Raw genomic sequence first — 12,532 nt, forward strand, 5'->3', positions numbered from 1 at the left:
AAGTCTTGAGAAAGGGAGAGGATTTTCGGTTCCCTTATTCTCGCGAGGTCTTGACAAATTGAGAGGTCCCTCCTCTTCAAAAGAGAGAGAAGTTTTGGTTCCCTTATCATCGAGGGGTTTTGACAAATCGAGAGGTCCCTCATTTTCGAGGGGTCTTGATAAATGGAGAGGTTTTTCATCTTCGAGGGGGTTTGATAAAGGAAGAGGTCCCTCCTTCTCGAGGGGTCTTGAGAAAGGGAGAGGTTTTTCATCTTCGTGGAGGTTTGACAATGGGAGAGATTTCTCCTTCTCGAGGGGTCTCTCTTCCTCAAGGGGTCTTGAAAAAGGGAGAGGTTTTTCATCCTCGACGGGTTTTGACAAACGGAGAGGAATCTGAACAGGCTTGTCCTCATCCCCATCATTATCGAGGAGGATGAGGATAGGCTTTTGGAAAGGTTTTTTTCTTTTTCTTCTGAACAGGCTCCTCTTGATGCTCAGGGAGAGGGATGGGGTAGTTTTCCACCATTCTATTTTTTCTTGCTCGAGGATTTTTTCAAAAGTCGTGGCCTCCTTAAGATGAGACGAAGGAGGAGAGTCCTCGAGAAGAATATAATAGGTATTCTTCCCAGTCTTCTCGATCGAGAGAGGTTCGTGCAAACATTTGTGCAACCATTCACTAAAATGAACGAGAATCCCTTTTGTCTTCTCAAGACGATCCATAATCCTATTCATTTGCGAGACGGTTAGAAAGTGGGACGTGTAAAAATATTTGGCTCGTTTCATTAACAAAATTTGTGCATCCAAAGGTGGAATGTCACGAGCCATCAACACGTTTTCGTCGGACAAAAATTCGTCCCGCATCTTTTGATAACTCCCCACGGTATGATAACCCGCACATTTTGAAAAATCAGAGGTTTTCAAGTAAACGACTCCTTGGATGATATAAAAGGAAAGATCAACATATTTATATTTGAAAGGAATACACGTAGTGAGCTGGGGATGCCTCCTCATGATCCACTTGGACAAAAATACGACTTTGGAGCTCTCCCCTTTTATTTATAGAGAGAAAGAGAGTGTGACCTTCCCTTCCCTCCTCCTCTCTTCCTGCTTCCTCTATCTCTGGACGTCCTTGGATTGGAAAGGATGACTTTGAAAAAAAAAAGAAGGTCATGGCTAGATAATTTTTTGTTTATTAAATGATTACTTTCACTTCCTCATTCCCACACACATTCATCTTTTTAAGAAAAGAAAAAGAGGTCATGGAGATAAGATTTCTTGGAAAGAAGAGAGAGAGAAACAAAAAAAAACAAATAAAACGGACGTCATAGAGCCTCTATGTGTGTCTGTGTGTGTCTATATATATACAAAAAGGCGAGAGTACTGGGCGAGATCATTTCTTTTCCATTGGGAGCCATGTCGCTATTAGACGTTTTTCCAACTCAACGGATTTCGAACGGGGAGGATTTGAAGACGCTAAAGCAAATCTCCAACTTGAAAATTTTTTGGCGTGTCATTGTGCGACATTTATTCCGCATTTACCACCTCATCAAGCGATCGTTTCTTTCAACCAAGATGTCGAATCCTCCAACCTGCTCGTTCAGAATATATACAGAAATTTATTCGAATCGCAACAAACGAAAGAGGAATCTCCCTTCTCTTGGAATCGGATGGATCGAGCTTTGAGATGGCCCATTCAAACAGACCGGCGATATACGGATCCGCGCACGAGTTTTCGGTGGAAGAATATTTTTCTCACGAAACGATATTTTACGTTTGGAGTGAGAACGACGGCTGAGGACGAAGTTCATATTGTTCAAACCACAGCCGCTCCTCTCGTCTATTACGAATCATCGTCCCCCAATCTGAAGGAAAGAAGTTTTAAAGTCAGCGACAGGATGAAATATAAGAAATATATTCTAAGACCTTTTCAAAACTATGTCGTTCCCCCGAAAACGCAATATCTCATCGTCACGACCCAGAAGAGTCTCTTTCTCGTCGATCGGTGCTCGTACTCGCTTTGGAAACAATTGAAAGAGGAGATTTCTTTCCAATCGCCGATGATGTTTCAAGAAAAAGAAGAAAACCCTCCGCCACCTTTACCCATCCCTTCCTTAGATGATAAGAGGAGCTGGACCAAACCGTTATTTCCCGAAACAAAACCGACCCGGCAACGGAATGAAATTGAAGTCATCACGATTGAAGATGAGGAGGAAGAAAAAAAATTACCTCTTAAAAAACGGTCGACTTACCGGAACCTACCTGGCGTGCAAGATCCGCTTCAGAACCCAGAAGCTTCTTCTTATTATTCTTCTTCCCCGACTTGTTCAAACAGGCAGCCTCTTTCGGACTCCTCACAGACAGAACGTCTTCCAGTATCCTCTTGTTCTTCTTCTCCTCCAACCTGTCCCGACATCGTAGAGGTAGAATGTCAGACGGGTCCACAAGCTTCAAAAAGTCCCGACATCGTAGAGGTAGAATGTCAGCCGGGTCCACAAGTTCCAACAGGTCCAGAAATCATGGAGGCAGAATCACGGCCGGGTTCACAAGTTCCAACGGGTCCAGAAATCGTAGAGGTAGAATTTCAGCCGGGTAAACAAGTTCCAACGGGTCCAGAAATCATGGAGATAGAATCGCAGCCGGGTCCAGACATCCTAGATCCCTCCACTCATCCCAAAGAGACTCCAAGTGTTTCAAGACAGCCTTGTGAGGATCCAGCCCTTCCCGTATGGAATGATTATATGGACTTACAAAATTTGGTGCAACAGGAAGGAGAAGAAAATAATCATACGGATGGGTGGGTCAAAGACTTTTTAGATCATTTAACCTCGAATGAATTTGAACTGTTATGGAATTGCATTTCTGAAATCACATCGGAAATGGGATAAAAACCAAAACAAAAAAACTTTTTTAATAACAAATTGGTGGAGGGTCATAATGTCAATTAAAAAAATATTATATAGAGTCCAATCTTGGTGGTTCACTTCAGTTTTCCAGCATGAGGTGATCCACGTTTCCCGAAATATGGATCCCATTCCAAGAGAGATTGTGTAGAGCCTTCACTTCAGTTCTTTTTTTTTCCTACCAAGAGGAGAGGGTCCCCAAAGGGCTACCCATGTCCAAAGAGAGAAAGTGTAGAGCGTTCATTTCAGTTTTTTTTCCAACTTTAGGGGAGGGAGGTCTCAAAATGACACCCCCCATTTTCAAAGAGAGATGGTGTAGAGCGTTCATTTCTGTTTTTTTCCAAAGTTAGGGAGTTTTCAAATGACTACCCATTTCAGAGAAAGAGAGAGAGAGAGAGAGAGAAGGTGTAGAGCGTTGATTTCAGTTTTCCAAGGTTAGGATGGTGGTGGAGAATCCTCCAAAATGGCTACTCATCTCAAAGAGAGAGAGAGAGAGAAAATGCGTAGAGCGTTCATTTCAGTTTTCCAACATTAGAAGGTCCCAAAATACCTTCTGAATTCAAAGAGAGATCGTGTAGAGCGTTCATTTCCAGTTCTCCAAGATCAGAAGAAGAGGGTCCGCTTTTCCCAAAATGGCTTTCCGCATTCAGAGACAGCGAAGTGCAGACTTCAGTTTTCTCCCTTCCCAAGAATAGAGGGTCCCAAAATGGCTTTCCATTTCAAAGAGAGAGTGAGAGGCGTTCATTTCCATTCTCCAAGATAGGGTCGTCTGCTTTTTTCCCAAAATGGCTTCCCAATTCAAAGAGAGAGAGAGAGAGAGAGTGAAAGGGTGTGTAGAGCGGTCATGTTCATTCTCCAAGATAGGGTCGTCAGCTTTTTCTCAAAATGGCATCTCCCCATTCAAAAAGAGATCGTAACCAATTTTTTTCCAGTTTTTTCCAAGATGGGGGGGGAAGAAAACCTAGGATGGAATAACACGACACACAGAGAGAAAGAGGGAAAAAACGCCATCTTGTCAATTTCTGATAGGCTACCGGTGTTCGAATACTTTTGTGATCGACTGTCTGATTATACTGGGAGAACCATAAAATCGGAAAAGCGATGGGTTTCACAGTTAACGAGGCAATCGAAGACAGACTGGGAAAGAGAGATCCTTTTTTTTAGCTGAGAAGCAGATTGCCCTGGAAATCCGTGACTCTGACCATATCATTTCTCCATAGACTCTTTGAACGGTATTCAGGAGACATCCTCCATGAGGGAAAAAAAATGTCCCCTTCCCCTTCTAAATCGACTGGAAAGAGAATGAGGTGGAAGAGATCCATCCACGAGAGATCATACTCTTGAACGTCAGACAAATATGAAGTCGAATAGCTTAAACAAAAAGTGCTTGAAAGGTCATCGAGTCTCGAAGATCTAGGCCTCTCTCTCTCTGAAGGAAATGAGAAAATTGGAATCTGCGTTTTTCTTCCTCAACGGCTGACATTCATCTGAAGTGACACTCGAAATGCTTAAATAGATAAACGAGAGTCCATTCTTAAAAAAAATGGCGCTGTGTCGTCAATTGGAGAATCGAGTCGGCTCGGAAAATATTTTGAGAGCCAGGAAAAAAAATTTTCTAACTCTGAAAAAAAAAAAAAAAAAAAAAAAACTTTTTGTTAATTTTTATCATGTCTTTAGACATGATAAAAATTAACTACCTTCCCCTTTTGTCTGGGAATGGGAATGTTGTCTCACCGTTTCTAAAAATAGACCATCACTCATCCTTTCTAAAAAGAATAAAATTCCAAGAATGGGTTCTGGTCTATTTTTAGAAACGGAGAGACAACATTACCAGACAAAAGGAGGGTAGAGTTAATTTTTATCATGTCTATAAGACATGATAAAAATTAATCAAAAGTTTTTTTTTTTTTTGAGTTAGAGAATTTTTTTTCCCGGCTCTCAAAATTTTTTCCCAGCCGACTCGATTCTCCATTGACAAGACAGCGCCATTTTTTTTAAGAATAAACTCTCGCTTATCTATTTAAGCATTCCCAGTTTGGCTTTAGATGAGTGTCAGCCATTGAAGAAAAAGCATCGTGTCACTTGGGAGAGACATATTTTGAGGAGTCAACATGTTGTGTGGACCGTTGAGATCGATTTTTCTCTTCCCATTGTGTGAACATTGTTGAGCGTTTTGTGAAGCTTTGAAAGAATGGAGGGGTTTTGATGGAGAATATTTCTTTTTATTGAATTTTTAAAAAAAGATTTAAGAGTGACATTTTATAACAGGTTTTACATGGAAAGAAGGTTTTTCTTCTAGTTTGACGATTTCTTTTTCTTGGGAGATGTTTCTATTGGAAAGATGGAAGGAAAGACGATTCCCACATTGAAGAAGGTTCATGAGAAACTCGTACGGATCTTGGTTCTCTTCTCGAGCCGATATATCATACGGAATCCGGGACATGTTTTGCAATCGCTCCAGTTCCTCCTCGTATTTTTGCTTGCTCGCCAATTTCATGCGGGGACGAAACTGGTCCAGAATATACAATCCCTGGGGTTGAGTCACTCGAGAAAAAGCGACATATTGCTGAAATCGATTAAAAGGTCCGTGCATGTAAATTGCGATCGACGGAAAGGTGGCTCCTTGGGCTTTATGAGCCGTAATCGCTTCGGCTAACATCAAAGGAAACTGTTCGCGATAAAATGCGAGTCTTTTCGTCGAACAGGTGTCAATACGAATGGAGACGCGATCGATAGGAGCTAGACTATTGGAAAATTGCAGCCAGACACGCGTCACAACTCCGTCTTCGTCCTGGTCTATTTGGTGTAGTGTTCCAATCGCTCCATTCATCCATCCTTTGGATCTGTCGAGCGTTTTAGTCAATTGATATCGCGCTCCTCTTTGTAAATGGAGGACGGATTCGAGATTCGCCATCTGAGATCGATGTAAATGTCGACTCCGTTTCATCATCCTCTTCCGCAATTTTTCGCTCTCGGAATAAATCACGTCTCGAGCCAGACACGAACAGTACGTCCCTCGGGATTGGAGACGTTTCATATTATATTTCTCTGCATCCTTGCTCAAAAAACAGAGAATAATAGCTTCGCGAGGAATTTCGTCGAAACTGCGAACGCGGGACTGGAAAAATGCCACATCGTCCGGTTCTAAAAAGTGATTTCTCGTTAAACGATCGAGTCTCTCCTCGTAATCCAGAGAGAATCGCATACATTCGACCAGTTCATAGTAGAGCGTGGATTGAGGCGTCCACCACCCTTCAGAATAAAAAATGGGCGTGTCGCGAATCGGTTGGAGCTGCTGCAAATCTCCGAATTTAATCATATGCACATTCCCAAACGGTTTATCCGGCACATGACACAATTGTCGAAGTTGCTGGTCGAGGCGCGAAAATAAATTGGATCCGATCGTGGAAACGTCATCCAAAATCACCATCCGTAAAGGAGCATACAGTGGTCTGTAATAGTCTAAAGTCTCTTGGGTCAGAGGTCGAACAAAAGTCCCGTTCATTTGAAGACGCAGGGCATGATGCAAAGTATCTCCCGTAATGTAGACCGCTCCTTGAGCACTGAGTGCGAGTTTGAGAACCGAGCACGCTTCGCTAAAAAGAGGCGTTCGAATCAGAGTTTGGTATAAAGCTTGGATCAGGAAAGATTTACCCGTTCCGACAGATCCTTGCACAATAATATCCAGAGGAGGGGGACGTTTCGATTCAGGTAACGCGTAATAGGTGTACAAACGGACGAGAACGTAGATCAGGAAATTGTATTGCTCTTTATTACATTGTCGAATACATTTTTGATAGGCTTCTTCGGACCACATATCCTTATACTGCAAATTCGTATAGCTTTCCCACTGCTTGGGAGGAAGATGTTTCTTTCGCGGTCGGGAGTTCTTTTTAAGAACAGCATAACGTTCCCTTTGAAGTATTCGTTCTCGCTCTCGATTAGCTGAATTGCTTCGCCAGCGTCGTTTCTGTTCACGCATTCTTTCCCTAAGACGTTCTCTATTGGATAGGCTCATCGTGACACCACTCAAAAAGGTGAAGTGTGTGTATGAAAATCACTTCCTTTAATTTTTATATATATACTTTTTGAGGAGGAGGGGGGTGTGTGTGAAATGACCTCGTCTCGAAACGAACCAATAGCACTTCAAGAAGACTTGGAACGAGATAGGTTTCTTAGAGAGAGAGGGACACAAAAAATATATAAAAAATCAGAATGATTTATCCGTCGACCTCTAGGCTAAAAGTAAACAAACAAAATTTGAAAAGTTCAAGGTGAACTCACTGAATTCATCTTAGAAATCAGATAGGAAAAAAAAATGAGGGTACCCATGTTCCCTCTTCAACAACATAGACTCATCTAAAACGAAACTCGGAATGCTTACACAAATAAACAAGAATCCATTCTTAAATAAAAATGGGGACGTCTTGTCGATAGAGTCAGCTGAAAAAAAAAACTTTTGGTTAATTTTTATCATGATAAAATATCATATCATCTTCTAGACATGATAAAAATTAATGAACCCCCTTTTTGTCTGGGAAGGATGTCTCACCCTTTCTAAAAATAGACCATCACTCACCCTTTCTAATAGCAACAATTCCAAGAATGAGTCATGGTTTGTTTTTTTCGAATGGGTGAGACATCCTTCCCAGACAAAAAGAGGGGACAGTTAATTTTTATCATGTCTATAAGACATGATAAAAATTAACCAAAAGTTTTTTTTTTTTTTTTTAAACTCAGAAATTTTTTTCAGAGCTCTGAGAATTTTTTTTCTAGCCGACTTGGATGGACAAGACATCTCCGGATTCTTTCTGGAATGGACTCTATGATCTATTTAAACATTTCGAGTTCCGAGTTTCGCTTCAGTTGAGTGTGAGCCGTTCAAGAAGAAGAAACCATCCTGTGAGTGGAGAGAGAGAACTATTCCTTTTTCCATTCACCCGTTGTGTTGAACCGTTCAGATATTTGCTTTTATTATTATTTTTTTTTCCTAACCCACCCGTCTTTAAACAATCGAATAGTGTGAAAGGGTCAACCCATTTTATAGATATCAACCTCATACCCTCATCTCAACGGGTCTCGAGTGGGAGGAAGGAAGGAGCAGGCGACGAGAACTAAGCATGTCTGTTTATCGAGTAGACGCATCGGGGAAAGAACGATACCCGACCGACCCCCAACATCCTCACTACGAATTATACGTCACGGATCCTGAAGGAAATCCTATCTTGGCTCGAGACGAAAACGGTCATGAGTATTACGCGGTAGATTTAAACGGAAACCAATACATTTTAGCTCCTCGACGGTATGCCCGAACGGCTTTTGGACGAGAATACTACCCGAAATTTCAAAATGGGGACGAGTATTCGCTTTATACGTCTGTTTTATTCCCTTATGCCAAAGACGAATCGGGGCATGAAATGTATCCTAAAAAGGCGGATGGAGTCGAATATTGTTTAACGGCCGGCGATCGAATTCGTTATGCTCGCGATGCTTGGGGAAACGAGTTTTATCCTCGAAGAGCGGATCAGCAAACGGAATACCTCTGTGAAGAAGTGGGGTATGCGAAAAGAGCCGACGGATCCGAAACGTATCCTAAATTTTATATCTACACTTCTGGTTAAGATCTCTCTCTCTATCGAAAGAGAAGAAAATAATAAAGAGTGTGTTACTGCAATGGAGCATTCTGACGCGGAACCTGTTTCGTATTCTATTTGGTGTGTGAAATGCCGAACCAAGACCGATACGGTCGACGTCCACTATCGCATGTCGAAAAATCGACGGCCGATGGTCACGGGAAAATGTCAGGCGTGTGGAACCAAGAAACAACAGTTTATTACAAATGCTTCCGTTCCACCTGGAATTCAGTTCCTGGATGAGGAGGAAGAAAAAGGAAAATGTTCCGAGTAAGAAGAAACAAGTATATTCAAATCAAAAATTGGAAAAGGATGGATCTTACTATTATCTGCTCTCCTAAAGCGGGTGGTTCACCTTTACAGTTTAGCATACAGACGGATTCGCATAATCCGGTTCCAAGACTCGTGAATTTTCCTCAACCGGCAACTCCACCCTTAGATACTTCTTCTTTGAATGAGTTTTCTAGCATTCTGAAAGAATATCTAAACGTCGTGAGAGAATTGATTCTTCCCCTGCATCGAAATGTTGAAGAAAAGAGCTCTGAATGTGGAAGCAAGGACACGGATCCCAAGCCAAATTCGGAGGGTTGAAAGGGATAGGTGAAAATCCATTATTAAAAAAAAACAATGGTCATGTCATGTCTTGTCGATCGAGTCGGCTAGAAAAAATTGTCTAGATGAGATTGAAAAAAAAACTTTTGGTTAATTTTTATCATGTCTTACAGACATGATAAAAATTAACTCTCTCTTCTTTTTGTCTGGGAAGGATGTCTCACCCTTTCTAAAAATAGACCATCCCTCACCCTTTCTCAAGGCAATTATTCCAAGAATGAGTCATGATCTATTTTTAGAAATGGTGAGACAACCTTCCTAAACAAAAAGGAGGGACAGTTAATTTTTATCATGTCTAGAAGACATGATAAAAATTAACCAAAAGTTTTTTTTTTCATCACTCAGAAAATATTTTCCAGAGCTCTGAGAATTTTTTTCCCAGTCGACTCGATGATCCAAAAAACAAGACATCCAAAATTGTTTCTTCAGATCCGTGTGTGCTGTGCACTCCACCTAGAATTGCGCTTTTCCTCCCTCCTGGAAAGAGCTTTTTTTTCTGAGCTCTTAGCATTTTTTCTCAGCTTCATTTCTATTCTCCAGGTTTCTGTCTCCTCCTTTCCGTTAACACTGCAAAATTTCTAAATTTCTCATCACTCGGAGCTTGGAAATCTGTCATCAAAAAAACATGACATAGCTCTGCTTTCAAGGAGTCGGTTTAGATTCGTCAGGATCATGGCTGATTTTCCATGACGGCTCTCCAACCGCAATATTAGAGTTTGAAAGGAATAAGGTAAAAAAGTTCGTCCTAGATATCCAACGAAACGTAAAAAGAGCGACGAGGATCTAAAAAAGCTACGACTCTTTCCAGAAGGGGAGGGAGCAATGGATATTCAGGTGAGTCCACAGCATGGACTGCACGAAAATGAAACGACTTCCGCAGATAACAGAATGTTCGAGATGTCTCTCGTTGATCAAGTCAGCTGGTAAAATTTTCTAAGAGCTGAGAAAAATGTTCGCATACCTTCACAGAATTTCTTTCCAGGAGGGAGAAGTGTGTATCCAGATCGAATTCACAGCACAGACTGAACTGAAGTTGGAAACACGAGTGGTTTAAATAGAGAAGGGAGAGTTCCTTCTAGAACCAATTTGGATCTGTCTTGTTTGGATCATCGAGTCGGCTGGGAAAAAATTCTCAGAGCTTTGGAAAAAATTTCTGAGTAATGAAGAAAAAAAAAAAACTTTTGGTTAATTTTTATCATGTCTTCTAGACATGATAAAAATTAACTCTCTCTTCTTTTTGTCTGGGAAGGATGTCTCACCGTTTCGAAAAACAAACCGTGACTCATTCTTGGAATAATTGTCATGAGAAGGATGAGTTTTGGTTTCGTTTTCGAAACGGTGAGACATCCTTCCTTGACAAAAAGAGGGGACAGTTAATTTTTATCATGTCTATAAGACATGATAAAAATTAACAAAAAGTTTTTTTTCTCATTACTCAGAAATTTTTTCTCCCCCCAACCAACTCAATGGACTAGACGATGAGTTTTTAAGAATGGACGTTTTGTTATTTATGCAGATATTCCGAGTTTCGCGTCAGGTAAATGCGCGCTCACCTTAGATTGGATTCCCTTCAGACAGGTCTAGAGATTGGATAACCCATCAAGAATTCTTCAACAGGTTTTTGGAAAAAAGAAATCGTCAAGAAGTGAGTATTGATTTTGATATTTTCTTTTCAACCTTGGGTCAGTTTCTAGTACATTCCTATACTAATTCCATTGTATTTAAAAAAAATAATGTCAGCACGGACTGATCTGACCCGAAACGCTTGCCCATCCAGTTGGCTGCTGGAGGGAGGGAAAAAAAAGAAATTTGTTTTGAACGATATGTCAATTCTTTTCTAAAAATAGATTTCTAAGAAAAGAATGAACCTTTGTTGGAAATCTATTTTTAGAAACATGTCTAGACAACATGTTGACAAGAAAAAAATTCTTTTTTTTTCCTGAGAGTGAAATGATTTTTTTCTTTCCACCCAATTTTCTTATTCTTTGGGAGGAAGGAAGAACTTCCCTTCCCCCCGCCTTTTTTCCTCTAGTATTTATATAGATCCGAGTTTTTCTGCTTACAGGGTTCATTCTCGTTCTTCCTTCTCAACCGAGCAAAACTAAAATGTCGACCGATGCCGTTGCAGTTCTACCTACCCTGGTGGAAATCACGCCTGTCTGTCATCTCGAAGTAGCTGATCAATGGGAACCGCTCTCCCGTTTCGAAGAATGGTTTCGGGACCCGGAGCGTATGGAACAAATAGTCCAAGAAACCATGTGCTATTTATCCTGTTACGATGGAAAAATCCTGCATTATTTTTCGTCCATCGAAGTTTTCAAGCACTTTGCTTTCCAATCGATGATGGAGGCAGGAACCTTTCGCTTACACGCTTATCTGCGATGGGAAAATGTGATCGCCGTCGATGCTGGAACCTTTTTAAAACTGTTTTACGTTTCACCCGAGTGGGTTCATATTCTTCAAACCGGAGAAGCTTCCATCCGTCTTTATGGATGGGAAATGGAATCAGAAGCCGACGGGTATCGTATGATTCCCTATCGACTGCGAGCTCGCTCCGTGTACATTATTCACGGACCTCTTTACTACCAACTCCAATTTCATGACAAGACGGTGTTTGCCGTAAACGCCCTCTCCAGGAAGAAAATGGAGTCTTTACGAGCGTTGCATCCTGAACAGCATTTTCAATTCCCTGCTCGCGAGGAAGAGAGGAGAAGGAAAAGATCCAGAAGGAGGAGACACCTAAAGAGGTACTAAAAAAGAAGTCGGAAGGTAGAAGCATATTTTTTTTTTCATTAACGGAAAAAAAACTGTGGATCATTCTTTGTATATTTCTTGGAAAAAAAAAGAAAAGACTAATAGTCATAATAGAGGGAGTTAGGAGGGACCCTATCTATATATAGCTCTCTATATAAATCGGAAGCGTCAACAGGACGGTCCACCCAAAACAATCTACCTTATCTTTCTCAGAGCAGAGTGGAAGAAAGGCCAAGATGCGTGGACTCATTGGAAGCAAAAAAATTCGAGTTGTTTAAATAGATAAGTGAGAAAAGATTTTGAGAGGTGTTGTTTTATGGATGGAGCTGGCTGGGAAAAAAATTGCCAAAGCTCAGAAAAAAATTTCTGAATTAAAAAAAAAAAAAAAAAAAAACCACTTTTTCTTAATTTTTATCATGTCTTATAGACATGATAAAAATTAACTCTCTCTTCTTTTTGTCTGGGAATGATGTCTCACCGTTTCGAAAAATAGACCATCACTCATCATCATTTCTAAAATAATAGAATTTCAAGAATGGGATATGTTCTATTTTTCGAAACGGTGAGACATCATTCTCAGACAAAAAGAAGAGAGAGTTAATTTTTATCATGTCTATAAGACATGATAAAAATTAACCAAAAGTTTTTTTTTTT

The sequence above is a fragment of the Stegodyphus dumicola genome, chromosome 3, assembly GCF_044657685.1.
Source record: "Stegodyphus dumicola isolate Sdum_Otavi_A_Nest chromosome 3, ASM4465768v1".
NCBI lineage: Eukaryota > Metazoa > Arthropoda > Arachnida > Araneae > Eresidae > Stegodyphus > Stegodyphus dumicola.